General features: G+C 37.4%; 1 protein-coding gene across 1 annotated transcript in view; it reads left to right on the forward strand.

The window, feature by feature from the left end:
* tmprss3a (transmembrane serine protease 3a) overlaps positions 1-17,484 on the forward strand; it is a 78,232-nt gene that overhangs the window by 34,505 nt on the left and 26,243 nt on the right. The gene's annotated exons all lie outside the window — the stretch shown is intronic.

A 17,484-nucleotide genomic window follows, 5' to 3' on the forward strand; every position in this document is an offset into this window, starting at 1 on the left:
GTTTACATCACACCAATTGTAAGGTATCTACATTTGGTACCTGTAGATTTTAGATTGCTTTTGTTGGTATTTAAAATCCTTAATAGTCAGGATCTGGGAAGTCTTTGTTGGTAACTGTTTGCTTGGATCCAGTAAGTCTCAAACCTTCTTATAATAAAATTTTAAACAGATTTGATGGCCTTGAACCAACAAAATCTATATCGGACATGTAATCTTGAAATGACATAAAACATTAACTTTAAACATAACAGCCATTTACAAGCTTCTTAATATCACATAAGATTTGTCCCTTCAAGTAAGCATTTCTGCTTCTACCTTTAGAATTCCACCTCTAAAAGTCCAAAGTCAAGGGTATTCTTATACCCTTGACACAAGAATATCTGAAAACAATACAATTAAATTACAAATCAGTTTTACAGTTTTGTTGTTCATTAATAACATTTTTATTATTGATTCATCAAATTACAATGAAAAGACAAACGTTTGATGGGTGATTACATTATGCATTATTTAATGTTTATAAATTAATAAAGTATTTTTGAACTGGAATTTGTATTGTACATATCAAGTATGCCAGTATATTGGTGCATCAGTTTACAGTCAGCTTTGATGAATAGAATTTACTTCATGCAGGGTTTCCCCCTGAAAACTTGCCCGGTGGTCGAGGCACTGAGGCGGTCCACCAGGGTTTTGTATTAAAAGATGTTAAGCTGACAGGAAATGTAAAATATTATTGGGTAATTATGTCACTGGAAGACATTGCCGACAATACTTAAACCCACAATTATAGTTTCAAAAACAAAACAAAAAATATACAATTAAGATAAATATAAATTATTTGCACTTCTGTTAAATCCAAATTAAGTCAACCGCTAGAGGATCTAAAACCACGATGTAATGCTGATCACATTGGGAACCGGCCCAAGGCATAAATGAATTAAGAAAATATCAATGCTGTTAAATTTGATTTAATTGTTTCAGCATACAATCTTCATAGTTAGATTGTTTTGTTACCATAGCAACAATCTGATGCTCTGAGTTTAATCTTTGAGTTTTAGCTGTTCCTTAATGCATCTTAGTAAACAACAATTACATTTGACTGCTCAGTCAATTAAACTTCCAGATTTCACTAAATCCAAGGTGAAATGGGTTAGGGCAGGGGTTTTCAAAGTATGAAAGGGTGAGCCCCCCTCCAAGGAGCACAATGCCTGCCCCCCCCCCCCCCCCCCCCCCCCAATAATCAACCCACACACAAATAAATGCCACTACAAAACACCTTCTAATTGCTTTTATTTTAGAACCATCTCATCTTTTAAAATGACACTTTATCTGAATGAAATTTAACACGTGAACATTTTAAAACATTTCCTCCCATTTCAATTATTTTTATCAGGGCCTTTGTATGGCAAATACGCCCTTTTTTTCATTTTTCTAATGATAAGAACAACCCCAAACTCATTTTTCAACCGTTTTCTCAAACAAACGTTACATCTGAGATTCTGAGTTTAATGTTTGAGATACCAACAGTGTTTTCACATCTTAACAAAAACATTTTGATCAGATCTTTGGAACACATCTGTAAATGTTGCACATTTCCTTGAAATTAAAAAATAAATCAAAAATCTAAACAGTTGCAAAACCGTGGAGCTCTTTTTGTAGCTCATCTAAACAATTTATCTCGAGCTAAAAGAGCTTGCTGTATGAAAGAGCGGAGGCATACAAAGGAAAAAACGATTACGCACGCTATGCGCACCCTTTCTTTTTCTATCACAGTCCTGAATCATGTGTAACTCGTTTTATTTATGATTTTAACTAAATTGGCAACATGGCAACACATTGGCAACATTACTCTTCAGCTCACCTTAGTTTTAGTGGGAACATTCATGAACGGCATTAGAATATGATTTTATTGTAGATTCAGCTTGTTAGCTTCAGCTAACGGCAGTCTCAGTGGATTACTGGCCTGCCGTAAGTTTCTTCTCTCCCTCCCGTACCAATGCAAAGCAACTACAGAGCCCCCTAGCAGAATGGGAGGAGTGAATCCAACATCCCGACCCCGATGAACTCTACAGATGTTCATCCCAGGTAAATCGGTGAACGAGAAGTTAGAGTAAAGTATTAACCTTAGATAATGCTTTAATTTGAACCCTGTCATAAACCTTTCCAAATAAAATAAAATATCGGTTACATTCCCTTTTTCTTTAAACCTAAATTAGTAACTACAAGTGCACAGTTATCATGAACATAAGACTGAGTGAAAGTCATCTTTAACATATAGAGAACCCATACAAGCTGAAGGTAAGTAAATCTACTCATCCATATTTCCTTCAAGTAAACACAGCTTATGTATTGGACGGGTGTAAGTGCCTCTGTGAGTCTTTACTTGCACTGATCGCACCAGACCATCAGCTCCGATGTTGACATCAGTAACCAAACCAAGAGGCCACTGACTGCGAGGCGTGCCTTCGTGCAGGATCCGTACAAGATCTCCGACCTAATAGTTTCTGGAATGGTGGTTCCACTTCTGCCTTTGCTGCAGGCTGGGTAGGTACTCCTTCACCCATCAAACCCAGAAAATGTCTGCTAAATACTGGACTTGGCGCCAACGTTGACGATACAGATCCTGTTTTACAAAGTGACCAGGAGGCAGAGCGCACTCTGATCTCAGCAGAAGCAAGTCATTGGGAGTCAAAGGTTGACCATCTCTCGGGTCATCTGACAACTTTGTTAGTGGTCTCCCATTGATGATGTTTTCAATGATACAGAAAAGTGTCATTAATCCTTCATTAATCCTTCAATGGCCATCATTGTGGTCAAGCGACAAGGCTGGGACCTCTTCTGCATATCCTTTATTAATGGTTGGCTTCATCGCCTTAACATACTTGTCTTTCAGGTCTGGGTCCTTTGTTAGTCTGCGTTCCAGTAGTTGTAGTCTTCGTGTTGCTAAGTTGATAATGTTAGGCAGTATCACTGCTTTGTTCTTAAAAGGTATGTCTAAGGTATAGTGAATAGAATAGAATTAGAATAGAATTCAACTTTATTGTCATTGCACTGTCACAAGTACAAGCAACGAGATTTAGTTTGCATCTATCCAGAAGTGCTCTACGAGATATAAATATTTATTTACAGATGTACAACACTATGTATGTATGGGCTATAAGGGGTTATAGCAAAGAGATATAGATATTGTGTATAAATATAAATATGGGAGCTATATGCACAGATTATACAGAATATACAGATTATACAAGAATGTTAGGGAATGGATTATATATGTATATAATATGATACAAGATAAATAATGGCAGATAAAATTTACAGGTTGTATGTGTGTGTGAAGAAAACAGTCCGTGATGTGTGTGTGTGTGAGGATAGTCCATGTGTTATTGTTGTATGAGAGGATAGGGGAGTACAGTCCTTATAGTGTATGTTTTATGTCAGGAGGCGTTCAAAAGCATGACAGCTGTGGGAAAGAAGCTGTTCCGGTGCCTGGTGGTTCTGGTCCGTAGGCTTCTGTAACGCCTCCCAGAGGGCAGGAGGGAAAAGAGTGTGTGTGCTGGGTGAGTGGAGTCCTTTGTGATTTTCCCGGCCCTTTTCAAACACCGCTTCCTGTAGATGTCCTTGATGGCAGGGAGCGGTGCCCCGGCGATATACTGGGCAGACCAGCCCAGTATATCGGGCTGGGGCACCGATATACTGGGTGCTGATATACCAGCAGGCACTGCAGGTCTTGCCGGTCGGAGACAGACCAGTTCCCGTACCAAACTGTAATACAGTTGGTGAGGATGTTCTCGATGGTGCAGTGGTAGAAGTTCGTGAGGATCTCTGAGGACAGGTTGTTCTCCCTCAGGGTCCTCAAGAAGAAGAGGCACTGATGCGCCTTCTTAATGAGTTTGGAGCAGCTGGTCGTCCAAGTCAGGTCCTCGGAGATGTGGACTCCCAGGAACTTAAAGGTGTCCACACGCTCCACCACTGTCCCCTTAATGTGGATGGGTGGATGTAGGTCAGCGTTCCTCCTGAAGTCCACGATAAGCTCCTTGGTCTTCTCGGTGTTCAGTTGCAGGTTGTTTTTGTCGCACCACTCAGCCAGACGGTCTACCTCCTCCCTGTAAGCAGCCTCGTCATTATCTCTGATGAGGCCGATCACCGTGGTGTCGTCTGCAAACTTGATGATGGCGTTAGAGTCATGGTCTGCAGTCGTAGGTGAAGAGGGAGTAGAGGAAGGGACTCATCACACAGCCTTGTGGCACTCCGGTGTTTATGATGATGGTGGATGAGAAGTGGTTGTCCAGCCGGCCATGTTGAGGTCGACTGGTCAGGAAGTCGAGCAACCAGTTACACATGAGTGGACTGATCCCGAGGTCTGTGAGTTTGGTAATGAGTTGTGATGGGATGACAGTGTTGAATGCTGAACTAAAATCTACGAACAGTGTGAGCCTTCTTTGGTAACTGAGTTTTCCCACCATTTAATTACCTTTTGGTCATTAATTGACAGATTGTTCTCTTGAGCGGGGTCGTCAAGTTTCCAAAATCTTTCCACCTGTGTATGCAGACTTTGATCTGACTTGAGGAAGTAGGCTTTAGCCGTCCTAACTTCTTTGTAATCAATGGGTTCATTTATGGCCCAGCCGAGTACTGTTTTGGTAGCGTAAGGGTCATTATCACCTCCTACGCGGTATTCTTCAGCTCTGAGAAGACAGGGAGCATCTTGTCCAATGACAAGGTGCACATCATTGGACTTGATGCTGGGAATAGGGATGTCTGCTAGGTGATCCCATCTGGCTGCCTCGTCAGGTGTCACGAGACAGCTAAGTCCTATGTTTAATTTTTTAAGTGTTCTCACACCATTAAGTGTGTAGATGCTGCCATCATGCAGAGAGTCAATCTCAAGATCCACACTTTGAGTAAATAAGCCTTCTTGGCTTCCTCCTACTGTATCAAGGTCTAACCTTGCTGGCTTGCCTTTGACCGCTAGCTTCTTGGTCAGTTCTTCTGACACCAAACTGGTGTTGGCTCCAGGATCGAGTAATGCATATGTAACAGAACTGATGTTTGTAGCTTTGCCCCTAACGACCACAGGAACAATAGGTAAACAAACTTTACCATTTTCAGTTCCAGCAAATCCACATGTGACATTCGGTGATCTGATAGGTTGTGTTTGTTGGGTAGTTTTATTGTCATCACTGCTGTCCTGGCCTGCTGTTGTATTCTGTCTGTTAGTGTGGTTAGGATGCAGCCATTTGTTGTGTTTCTGTCCACAACCAGGCACATTGCACACCCAGTTGCGCGTGCAAATCTGGGCACTGTGCCCAATCATGAAACACTTTTGGCACAGGTCTTTTTCTTGAACAAACGTAAGGCGCTCACTGTTGGTGATCGCAAGCCTGGGCACTGGTTTAAGAAATGGTGCTCTGAGCATTTAAGACATTTTAAATAAGCTGGCTGCTTGGTACGTGCGGACTTATTCTCATGGACTGCAGCCACTTTGACAGTGGTGGGGTAGTTTTGACGATGTTTCTTTGAGACTTTGGTAGGTGATGTAAAGTTGTTTGGCTTCTTATGTTTCTTGCAGCTAATTAACCCACCAAAGACTGGATTAGATCTCTTTTCAGCCTCTGTCTCCACTAAGCTGACAACGTCGAGTTTCGGTAGACGTCCTTCTTTTGCGATGTCGTAGTTTTTATTTAGCCACTTGGCCCTGAGATCTGATGGTAGCTTGCTAATTATCTCACATAATGTGCGGCGGCCACTGAGCTCTTCCTCACATTTCATGGCAGCAAGCGTGTCCTTACAACCTCTCAGCTGGTCTGCGAAGTCTCCGAGTTGCATATCGTCTCTTATCTCTTTAAAGTTCGAAACCTTTTCAACCCAAGCTTGGGAGATGGAATGAGGATCTCCGAACCTTGATTTTAATCGGTCAAGTGCTTCCTTGAAACCCGCGCTGGGATTAGGGTTGTATAGACAGTGACTAATAGCATCTCGAGCCTTTCCTTCTGTGTACTGGTACAGACGAGTTAACTTTTCTTCAACAGAAACAGACTCTTTGTCCACGATTGCAGTGAAAAGCATCATGAACGTCCAGTACTGGAGGGGTTCACCATTGAACTTGATCAGATCCCATCTGTCGGTGGGATCAGTCCACTTGATCAGTCAGTCATTGATCAGCCATTAAAAAACAAGAAACAAACTGTGGGATTACATTTTTACATCTTCTCTTTTAAAATCAAGTCACTCCCTTCCTAGGTATCTCATGATTAGAAAGAATCTGTAATTTTATCTGCAGATGTAGATGTGGGAAGCTTTTGAAACCCTTGTCTTGTGTCTTAAGTAGTAATGTTTCTATGCAATGTTTCTCACACTGTTGGGATCAGTCCACAGTCCACTGCTAGAGTTCTCAAGGCTGCTGCCTTGAGAACTCTAGCAGTTGTGAGGGAGCCTGAGACTATCCACTTGGGCTTGATACAACAGCTTGATACAACAGTATCAAGCCCACTTGATGCAAGCCTGGATAGTCTCAGGCTCCCTCACAACTGCTAGAGTTCTCAAGGCAGCAGCCTTGAGAACTCTAGCAGTTGTGAGATCGAATCATCTGCCATCTGGGATGGCGAGGGTTGCAGTGTAGTAGGAATTTTTCCAGTTTTAGGTGTAGAATGGAGATCCGCCGTTAGGGTTTGCATCTTTTGATGATTATGTAGCGTCTGTGCGTCCAGCTCAGCCTTGTGATATAGTCGCTGAAGTTCAGCTCAAAATCCTCTTTGTTGAGTCGAAGCAACAGCTCAAAGTTTTACTTCTCTTTCTGTCTTAGGGCTTGGATTTTTTTCTAGTTCTGCTGATGTGGAATCTTCATCATTTATATCAGCTGGAGAGTCACTGAACAAATTAACTTGTGTAGTGACATCCGACTAATCATCAACATATGGATTAACACTAGCTCCATCTTCTTCTTCTTGCAGCCAGACTAGAGCTTCATGACGCACATCTTGAACGTTCATTATGATAAGCTTCTCATAAGCATCAGACTCGAATCTCCGCTCTGATTGGTCGGAAAGTCTGTTTCAAGTTTGCGCATGACAACGTAACGCGCTCTGCCATTTGACTGCGCATTAGACGTCAAGGACAGTTCCAATTTCTAGGCCGCGAGAAGACAAACGTGATTGGAAGGTTTTTTGGTGTGAAAGGCGGACAATTGAACACAACAAAGAAGGCGGTAGGAGCTGATTTGGTGGATCACATAAGCTGTGCATTGACTGTAGTAGCATGGCTTCTACATCAGGAGGAAATAGTGGAAAGGAAATGGAGTGGATGATATCGAGGTCAGCAAAAATGAAAAGAGCAATCAGAAAGAGACATGAAAGGGCAAGAAGTTGGTCGGATGAAAGTGAGCCAGGAGCGGAAGGCAGTAAAAGGACAAAAATAAATCAAAGAGCGAGTTCACGGGAACAAGATAACAGTAAATCAGAAGTGGAATACAAAGTTGTGGTGGAATTTCAGCAAGAAAGGGGTTATATTCATCCGACAAAGATAACCAAAGCAATAGAGGAAGAGATAGGGAAAATTAAAACGGCCAGAATCATGAACAACAGAAAAGTGATAATTCAAGCTATCAGTGAGGCACAACAACAGAAGATAATCAAAATGAAAGCTCTGATGGGAGAAAGAATTAAATCATATATACCAGGTTATATGGCAAGGTTGAGAGGAGTAATTTCAGGAGTTCCACTTGAAATGACAATGGAGGAGGTGAAGAATGAAATCAAAGGAGGGAAAATAACAAATGCCATCAGGATTAAAAGTAGAAGAGAAGGGGAACTCAAAGATACTATGGCTGTGATATTACAGTTTGAAAACAAAATGTCAGAAAATATTCAGCTAGGATTCATGAACTATAAAGTTAGAGAGTACATCCCGAAACCGCTCAGATGTTTTACCTGTCAAAGAATGGGACACATTGCAAAAGAATGTAAGGGAAAAATTAGATGTGCAAGATGTGGAGGTCCACATGAATTTGGAAAGTGTGACAAAGATGCTAAAATCAAATGCTGTAACTGTGGAGGTGATCACAGTGCAGCCTATGGTGGATGTATAGTTCAAAGGGAAGCTAAAGAAGCCCAGAAAATCAAGATAACAGAAAAAGTTTCATATGCAGAAACATTAAAAAGAGTAAAGAAAGATAGTACAAGAGGAATGAGGCTGGGAGAAACAGATCAAAGTTACACTTCTTGGAACAAAAATGAAGGACAGAATGATCAGAGACAAATACTAATGCCAACAACAAATACGTATAATACATGTGTGCATAAATGTAAAGTAGAGGAAAATACAATGATGGTGAAAAAAGAAAACTTTGTAGCATTTATATGTCATATTATTAATGTTACAGTCCAAATGAAGAAGAAAAGTGATAAAATAAAAGCAATAGTAACAGCAGCAGGGAGGTTCCTAGATATGAAAGAAATTCAAGCAGATCAGATTCATACCATTTTGAGTGCCACTGAAACAACAGAAAATGGTCAGGATTAGGATACAAGCTTTGTTGATGGTTCTTCATATTCTTCAATGGAATGCCAGAAGTTTAATAGCCAATGGACAAGAATTTAAAAAGTATGTTTATGAATTAGAAATAATACCAGATATAATATGCATACAAGAAACATGGTTAAATTCAAATTTAGATTTTAAAATTCCTGGATATAACATAGAAAGACAGGATAGAAGTAATGGTAGTGGAGGAGGATGTGCCACCTTAATTAAGGAAGGAATTGCTTATAAGAAAAACTCATTAAATAAAAAATTAGAATGTGTTAATATAGAAATATTTAATTTAAGGAAATATGGAAATATTAAAATTATAAATTATTATAATCCATGTAAAAATCTTGATAGTGAAATATTTAAGGAAATAGGGAAAATACATAGAAGAGAAGTTTGGTGTGGAGATTTTAATGCTCACAATAGTCTATGGGGTAGCAAGAAGACAGATCATAATGGTGAAATAGTGGAAGAATTAATGGATGAAAGGTCATTAGTTTGTCTTAATAATGGAAAAGGTACAAGAGTAAATATACATAAAAATGCAGTTTCATGTCTTGATATTACATTAATATCAGACTGTCTTGTTAATGCATGTGAATGGGATGTTAATTGGGAGTCTACAATAGGGAGTGATCATTTTCCAGTAAGTACAATAATTGATGACAATATAAATAGACAAGAAGAGTTAACATTAATAAGATGGTGCTTTAATAAAGCTAATTGGTTTAAATTTAAAACAAAATGTGAAGAAACAAGTCATGTAGTAACATTAAAAGGTAATATTGAATAATGTACAAATCAAATAACAGAACATATCTTAAATGCTGCAAATTATAGTATACCAAAAATAAAAGTGAAAGGTCAGAAGAAAGTAGTTCCTTGGTGGAATAATGAATGTAGTAAAACAATTAAAGATCGTAATAAAGCTTTTAAAATATTACAGAAAAATTTAACAATCGAAAACCTTATTGATTATAAAAGGAAAAGAGCAAAGGCTCGGAAAACTATAAAGGATGCAAAAAAGAAAACATGGAGAGATTATTGTTCATCAATAGGTTCAGAAATAAATTTAAAGAATGTTTGGTTAATGTTTAGAAAAATGATGGGGAAAAAGAATAATGTTGATATTCCATCATTAATAAGAGGACAGGAGGTATTGGTTTTAAATAAAGATAAGGCAGAGTTGTTAGGTGAGACATTTGCGGCAGTTCATAGTGGTGATCAGTTGACAGATACTCATAGAAGGCAGATGATTCAAAAAATTGGAAATCATAAAAATCCACTAGAAAAATATAAAAAATATACGTCAACATTAGATATGAATATAACCATGAAAACAGTATTGAAAGGGACAGGATATTCAGCTCCAGGGGAGGATCAATTATGTTATGCTATGTTTCGACAGATGCCGGAAGTAACACTGAAATTAATATTAAAATTATTTAATAAAATATGGAAAGAAGGATCGATACCAAATAGTTGGAAAAGGGCAATAATATTACCATTTAATAAGCCAGGTAAAGATCCTACCTGTCCAAATAATTACAGACCAATTGCTCTAACTTCTCATTTCAGTAAATGGATGGAGAAAATAATAGTAAATAGACTAGGATATTTTCTTGAGAAGAATAATCTAATTAATGGATATCAATGTGGATTCAGAACAGGAAGATCAACAATGGATGCTCTAACTAGAGTCAATAATGAAATAGAGAAAGCTTTAAAAATGAAGGAACTAATGATTATAGTATTTTTTGATATAGAAAAAGCGTATGACTCACTATGGAAAGAAGGATTACTTATAAAAATGAAACAGATGGGAATAGGTGGGAGAATGTATAATTGGACAGCAAATTTTCTGCTAGATAGAAAAATAAGAGTAAAAATTGGGAATGATTATTCAAAAGAATTTAATGTTGAAAATGGAATACCTCAAGGTAGTGTAATTAGTCCAGTTTTATTTAATATTATGATCAATGATATTTTCTATGATACTGATAAATGTATAAAATCTGCACTATATGCAGATGATGGGGTTATATGGATGAAGGGGAAAAATATTAAATATGTGGTAGGAAATATTAAAAAAGCAATTAGTAAAGTAGAAAAATGGTCTTATGAATGGGGTTTTAAATTATCAGCAAGCAAGTCTTGTTATATGGTTGTCACAAAGAAGAGAAATATTAATATAGAAACAATAACATTATATGGACAAACGTTAGAAAGAGTAACAGAATATAAATATCTAGGTTTATGGTTGGATAATTCTTATTCATGGAAAACACATTTAGATAACTTAGAAACTAAGTGTAAAAAAGTTATTAATCTATTAAAGGCTGTGGCTGGAAATAATTGGGGTGCAGATAGACAGTCATTATTAAGCATATACAGGGCTCTCATGAGATCAATAATAGATTATAGCAGTATAATATATGGAGCAGCAGCTAAAACATCATTACAAAAAATAGAAAGATTACAGTGTAGGGCTTTACGTATATAGGAGCAGTAAAAACAACACCTATTAATGCTCTTTTAATTGAAACTGGGGAAACTCCACTGGAAATGAGGAGAATTAAATTAGCTTTAGCATATTGGATGAAAATTAAAAGTAATAAAGATGATAATGTGAATTCAATTATTTTACAGAATTGTTGGGAATATTTGAAGTTCCAAAGTAATGGATTTGGATGGATGGTTAGGAAATGGATTAAAATGTATAGATTAGAGGACAAGGAAATAGCTCAATTTAATCCAATTAGCGTTATTCCTCCATGGTTAATACCAGAGGTTAATGTAGATTTGAAAATTATTACAATGAAAAATGATTGGAATTTAAATGAAATAGGGATCAAGACTGATATTTATTTAAGAAATACATATAACAATTATCTTAAAATGTATACAGATGGTTCTAAGAATCTAAAAGGATATGTGGGAATAGGAATATATATATCAGAGTTTAAAAAATTTATTTCTAAAAGAATATCAGATCATTTGTCGGTTTTTACAGCAGAAATGGTGGCAGTTATATTAAGCTTGCAATGGGTTGAGGAGGTCCGACCAGACAGGGTGGTGGTGTGCACAGATTCCAAAGCAGTAGTAGAAAGTATTAAGGGAGAAGGAAACGATAGAAAAGATTTAGTATTAGAAATTCATCATATTTTATTTAGATTATATAGGGGTGGCATTGATGTTTGGTTTTGTTGGGTGCCAGCACATGAAGGAGTAAAAGGCAATGAAAAGGCAAATAAATTAACTAAAAGGGCATTAGAGGGGGAAATAACAATTTCAATTCCTTTTGGGAAAGGGGAAGGGAAATCACTTATTAAAAGTAAAGAAATGGAGAAATGGCAAAAAATGTGGAATGAAGATAAGAAAGGAAGAAGATTATATGAAGTACAAAAGTCAGTTAGAATTCGAAGCATTAATGAAAGAAACAGAAGAGAAGAAATAATAATTAGTAGATTAAGAGTTGGTCATACCTACTTAAATGACATGCTTTATACAATAGGGAGGAAAAATAATGATAAATGTGAGAGATGTGGAGAGAAAGAAAATGTAGAACACATATTGATGAACTGTAAGTCATATGAACTCGAAAGGGAAGAATTAAAGAGAATAGTTAGAAATATAGGGCATGAATGGAATCTTAAAGGTATATTAGGAAATGAAGGAAACATAACAGATATTCACAAATTAAGGAAAGCATTGTATATTTATCTTAAGAATACAAAATTAAAAAATAGAATTTAATAGATGTGAAGTAATGCTTCTACACACTCATGTACAGTAGGTGGCGGTATGCACCTTAAAGTTGCTTGTGATCCGCCATAATAGAAAAGAAGAAGAAGAAGCATCAGACTCTTCTCTGTCGATATCATCGATGAGCCCAGAATGATAACATTTATGTGCCTCCTGCAGTTGTGCAAGGGCTAGGTCAAGGCTCTGCAGCACTGACTTTAATTCTTCTGGCTTATTTTCTCTGATTTTTTCGTTCGCCGAGGTTATCATCTTAGTTACAGCTGCTTTAGCTTATCCTCTCTTTCTCTTTAGCGTAGCAAGGTTTATTTCTCCTGCAGAATCTTTGGTTTCAGACATGATTGCCTCGTGTTTAACTTTATGTTACAAAGAACATAAGATAGTCGTTGTTGTTGTTGCTGTTATTAATTTTATTGCCGAGTGCTTTTACACGGACGTGCCGTCCGGTTAAACTGCAAATAAAGTAAAAAACAAAACATCGATACTTAGTATTGCAGTATTCAATAAACACAAACTTAAACATAGATTTATTAGCTAGGCTTGACTAACCAGTTATAAGGCAAAGTTTACTCTTAGAACTCTTCGTCATATAATAAACATCGGCATTCAAATATCACAGTGCAGCAAACACAGCATTCGGCTAATTAGCTCTAGCAAATTCACCGAGTACACGCTTAGAACGGATAACAAAACTCATCTCCCCACAGCTTACAGCATTAATATAACTCACCACGTTGGGCAACACTCATGAACGGCAGTAGAATATGATTTTATTGTAGCTTCAGCTAACGGCAGTCTCAGTGCATTACTGGCCTGCCGTAAGTTTCTTCTCTCCTTTCACCTCCCCTCCCGTACCAATGCAAAGCAACTACAGAGCCCCCTAGCGGAATGGGAGGAGTGAATCCAACATCGTGCACCTGTGAACACTGAGCACAGCTCAATGTGAACATTTGCAGTTCACATTGGGCTGCACAAGCATAGCAAATGCGGTGGTTTAAGCTTGACTCCTACCTTGGTGAATTTTACAAAGAAACATGAATCCTCATCTTCGCAGGGGGTTCATATAAATGTCCGTATAGATAAGCCTATATGGGTGATCCGTGCCGAAGTAAACTTCAGAGATCAAGCTGTGACAGCGCGCTCAAAGCAGCCAACACAACAGAGGCAACAGCGGTCTGATTGCTGCGCGCTCCCTGTTCACCAACTACAAAAACTATAAAGCCATATTTCTTTCAGGAATAATTCTGTCATGATGTGGTGTGGTGGTGGACCCAAACACAGCAGGCAGTAGACGTAGAATTATAATGGATGTTTTAATGAAGAAAATTAACCAACAAAATCCAAGGTTACAAGAAAATTCAAAAACAAAACAAACTGGAAACATGAGGAAACAACAGGTAATCCACGAAGGAAAGTGTGGGTAGTGACAATCAGGGTGACAAGACAGACTGGCAAGTTGTGACTGGGATAGAGGAGCTTAAATACTGGAAGGTAGTAAATGGCCTAGCTAGATGAGAAGAGTGATTGCAGGTGTGAGTAATTGGCACAGGAGCTGGCTGAGGGGCGGGGAGAAGGTGGCACAGGGAAACTACAGAGATCTGCTGGGAACACAAAAGGGAGGAAACAGGGAACTGAAAAATACTACTAATACAAAAGACACTAAGAGTAAAGAAAACCTGATGAACAAGGAGAAAAACATATGAGGGAAACCATAACCGAACCTAAATTGAAACAAGGCTGATGTAACAACAATAAGAACTAAGGGTTCAAAGAAATAACCTAACTAGAATTACTAAAGAAAGACTAACCAAACCTAGAGACAAAATAAGAATTAGTAACACTAAGGGGGAAGTGATGAAATTAAGAAATAAACATTACTAGAAACACTGCAGGGAGGCTGAAATAAGAAATAGCTACAAGGATAAAATAGAATTAAACTGTAGTCATTAAAGAAGGCTCGACCTGGACTCAGACAAACAAGGACAGAACTTAATGTAACTAAAGAATAAACCTAGAAACACTATAAAGGACTAAAAAACAAGGAAAGCAATAAGAGAATTCTTATTTTACTAAGTACCTCAAATAATAATAATAATATCAAAAGGACCATGAAGGGCTAAACTAAAGTGAACTAAAACATGAAGCTAAATAAAATGAGAAGCAAAACCAACCCAAAAATCCAGTGTCCTGACAAATTCTGCAATGCCAGTGAAAGGCTCACCACAGAAGAGATGCTTGCAGTCCGGCTTATTTAAAAAAGAAATTAAAAAAGTTATTTGAATTTTTTTTTTCTTTTTAATAAAAACAAAAACATACAACACTTAGCCTGGTAGGGGGGCACGTAAGGCATGGCGGCCTGCCAGCCCTTTAATCCTGTTCATGGATCCCCAAGAGGAAATTGCTTATTTGTTGAGAAGCTATTCCCACAGCACAGAACATCTCTGATACTGGATGTAGCAGAGATGTGGTCCATCTCTGCCATCCAAAGTATTAAATATTAGTAAATATGAATATAACTGTTAGTGATATAACATTTCAACACAAGTGTAAAATTTACAAGTAATTTAAAGTGTCAGTGACACGATAAACCCAGTAGTTCATCATTTAAAACGATGAACTAGTGTGTTTTTGAAACCCGACTAGAATTTACTCAGGTTCAGACAGCAGTCTACTATCAACTAGTTATGTTTATTACAAGTCACTGGACTGACACATACAACTTTGTCTTAACTTGGTCATAGAGTTCACTTGGAAAACCAACAAGAAAAACATTCACTCCAAACATCAGTGAAATATATTCATTGTGCTTATTTCACATAAACACGCTTCTGAACTGTGTGGGACAAATTATATTTGTCTCTCACTTAAGTTGTCAGGTCTAAGCACCTAGAACATCAAAATGCAAGACACAGGAAAGTCAGAAGAGAGTTAGTTTCTTTTTACTCGCGAGAACGGACAGAGATGTGTTTCAGTTACAATCTCTGCCTATTCTGAAAACACATTCTGCCGCACCTCTCTTTTTATTGAAAATCATCCCTAGTTACAATGCACATTTCAGCTCTTATCAAAACATATGCTGCTGCAACGTGATTCACAGTTCCATAAGATAAACTAGAACATTTACTATGAACAGACTGAATGAACTGAATAAGGCTAATCAGCACCATTACGCTATAAACTACAGTATCTTATTATAAACATGAAGAATAGGATGTCCTTCTGCTGAGCAGCCGTCTGATTAGAACAAGCTGGCGGCCGCTGTCTCTGCATCCTTCAGCAGGGCCTCCTTTAACATACTCAGAAACATACTGATTAGTATTTATATAGGTTATTATTTTAATTCTATCATTTCCCCCCTGAATAACATATATAAATACCCAAATTCTCACACCACTTCTCTTTAGATTTTCAACTGAAAAATCATATTTGAGAGTTCATTATAACATTATTACATTCAGAGAAAAAAATGCTAAGTAAAACACATGTAATCATTTACTGTTCAGGATACATTTCAGACAAGCAAACATTCTTCACAGTGTCATCATCATCAGCGTCACAAAAACAATTTTTAGCCTAACTGGGATATATTTTGGCTCTGTGGTCTTCCATGGGAAATTGCAATCTGTTTAGCAAAGAACGCAGACTAAAAATGAAACCACATCCACACCAGCAAATATTGCAATGCAAAACAGAAACAGAGGAAACTAGAGTGCGATATTTCCAAAGGCATCCATCCATGAGTCCCACATGGACATGTCCACTCCACTCCTGAGTGGATTTTCATTTTCCCATTCCAGGGTGCAAGCCTCTCAATTGCCTCCATTAGGCTACTGACTGCGGCTATTATTGTGTTGGAATAAATATGCAGCTGTTTCTCCAAACAGTACACACACTTTTTCTTCTTCTTAGTCAGCAGTGTATCAAGGGTAATTCTGTTCTAGAATGCCATGAGAGGTAACAGCAAAACTTGTCATGCACAGCTATAAAGCTGTGCATTATAAATAAAATGTAGACAGAATGAATTACATCCACTATAATGTGCAGAAATTATTAAACTGGACAGGCAGTTTAGGAAGCTGATGATACAACAAAAATAAAAACAGCAAAAAATACAATACAATAAAATGTACAATTTTACTCATTTGAAAGCTGCACCAATTATTGATCGGTGCAGCACATATCCTGCACATATCCTGGACAGGCAGGATATGTGTTTATATCCTGCCTGTCCAGTTTAATAATTTCTGCACATTATAGTGGATGTAATTCATTCTGTCTACATTTTATTTATAATGCACCACCAACAAATGGAAGACTCAGAAACCCTGTAGCCACCTGATTCACAAACTTATTGACATGGTTCAAAGTTAATATTTTCTTTCAATGTCGAGCAGTAGTTCCTCAGATTTCTGTCCATTTATTTTCTTCATCAGCTTCTGCTTTCACATTTTCAGATAAAAGGTAAAATAATATTGTGGCATTGGTTTGTTGGGACCGTATCTAGTACTAAGAAGAAATATATTTTACATTCCATAACAGTAAGGAACTTATCACTTATTTATGTTTTTAATTAGATTTTATTTTATATATTTATTTCTTCAATATTATTTTTTATGTCAGTGTTAATGTCATGATGTTGTTAAGTGACTAAATGGCACTTTCAATTTGACTCACTAGGATTTGACCAAGAACCAGCTTCATTCTTTGCAATTTCAGTACAGTAAAACTATTAATCTATAAATCTATAAGTCAATAGAAAGGTCTATTGAAAAATATCATCCATGGTTCTGTCCCATATTTCTATGGCATTAAAATGATATTGGAACTTTTGCTTTTCCACTGAAAGCTATGGTTTGCACAGTAAATGCCATGTGAGTGAAATTGTATGCATATGTCCCATTCTCCTGAAGGCAGCACAGCGCTGCACCACCAGAAACTGACAGAAACACTGAAGAGAATAAGAGTTCTGACTGATATAGTTGCAGTTTGTTTTAATGTTGCAGAGCACGGCCTTAATGGAAAGTTTCAAAGTTAAAACTGGTATTGCTATGTGACTTATCTGGCCATTTTGTGCAAGATTTAGTAATATCAGAAAATGGCACAGAACAAGATTTTTTTTTCCACTCTGGTTGGCTGCTGATAAAGCCTACCAATTTTAAGTTGAATGTCCTTTCATTGCATTTTTCTTAGACA

The sequence above is a fragment of the Xiphophorus hellerii genome, chromosome 7, assembly GCF_003331165.1.
Source record: "Xiphophorus hellerii strain 12219 chromosome 7, Xiphophorus_hellerii-4.1, whole genome shotgun sequence".
In the NCBI taxonomy this organism is placed as follows: Eukaryota; Metazoa; Chordata; class Actinopteri; order Cyprinodontiformes; family Poeciliidae; genus Xiphophorus; species Xiphophorus hellerii.